This window comes from Euprymna scolopes, chromosome 29 (assembly GCF_053919585.1).
Source record: "Euprymna scolopes isolate OS-2025 chromosome 29, ASM5391958v1, whole genome shotgun sequence".
In the NCBI taxonomy this organism is placed as follows: domain Eukaryota; kingdom Metazoa; phylum Mollusca; class Cephalopoda; order Sepiida; family Sepiolidae; genus Euprymna; species Euprymna scolopes.
In genome coordinates, this window is record NC_136510.1 from 42,403,772 (window position 1) to 42,405,047 (window position 1,276).

The 1,276-nt window shown below is 42.9% G+C and overlaps 1 pseudogene; it reads right to left on the reverse strand.

The window, feature by feature from the left end:
- Window positions 1-843: 843 nt before the first annotated feature.
- On the reverse strand, window positions 844-988 carry LOC145253029 (U2 spliceosomal RNA; annotated as a pseudogene).
- Between the last annotated feature and the right edge of the window lie 288 nt (window positions 989-1,276).

Consider the following 1,276-nt stretch of genomic DNA (forward strand, 5'->3'; position numbering starts at 1 on the left):
CCCCCACTGAGCAAATTAGGCACAAGGCCGTTTTTAATGGGAGGTAAAAACCAGCTCCCCTTAAAGTAGGCAAAAAGGGGGCACTCTGGTTACCAAAAATAATAATTGTCCCAGTATAGAGGGTTTCCCCTCCATTGACTGGTACAAATTATCTTAAGTGCAGTATCTGCCGGAACAGATGGTATTTATTTGCTCCCCCACTGAGCAAATTAGGCACAAGGCCGTTTTTAATGGGAGGTAAAAACCAGCTCCCCTTAAAGTAGGCAAAAAGGGGGCACTCTGGTTACCAAAAATAATAATTGTCCCAGTATAGAGGGTTTCCCCTCCATTGACTGGTACAAATTATCTTAAGTGCAGTATCTGCCGGAACAGATGGTATTTATTTGCTCCCCCGCCGAGCAAATTAGGCACAAGGCCAATTTTTAATGTGAGGAGTGAAGGGGAAATGGGGACCAACTCCCCGGGGAGTAGGGGAGCTGGATAGTGAGAATTGGTATGAAGGGTTGCCCCTACATTGACCAAGGTCTTATATGTGGAGTTGCCCCCACATATGGTCTTTGCTTGCAGTATCTGCCGGAACAGATGGTATTTATTTGCTCCCCCACTGAGCAAATTAGGCACAAGGCCGTTTTTAATGTGAGGTAAAAACCAGCTCCCCTAAAAGGGGTCACTCTGGTTACCAAAAATAATAATTGTCCCAGTATAGAGGGTTTCCCCTCCATTGACTGGTACAAATTATCTTAAGTGCAGTATCTGCCGGAACAGATGGTATTTATTTGCTCCCCCACTGAGCAAATTAGGCACAAGGCCGTTTTTAATGTGAGATAAAAACCAGCTCCCCTAAAAGGGGTCACTCTGGTTACCAAAAATAATAATTGTCCCAGTATAGAGGGTTTCCCCTCCATTGACTGGTACAAATTATCTTAAGTGCAGTATCTGCCGGAACAGATACTACACTTTGATCTTAACCAAAAGGCCAAGAAAAGCTTAAACAGCTAAGAGCAGCATGTATTAACAACAGACCTTTGATCTTAACCAAAAAGGCCAAGCACAAAAATGTTACGGACAGACCGACGGAGTGACTCATAGTCGCTTGCGCGCGACTAAAAATCACACTATAAAAGAAAGGTTATTTGGAAGCGTTATTTAATTACACAGGAGAAATAGGAAGGGTAGAATGTTGAGACCCTCTAAATAACAAGTATTTATTTGCCTCTTCTCAATGAGGTTAGACACAAAGTAATGTGTGGCTTTGATGAAAGTGTCTCTATAGAAC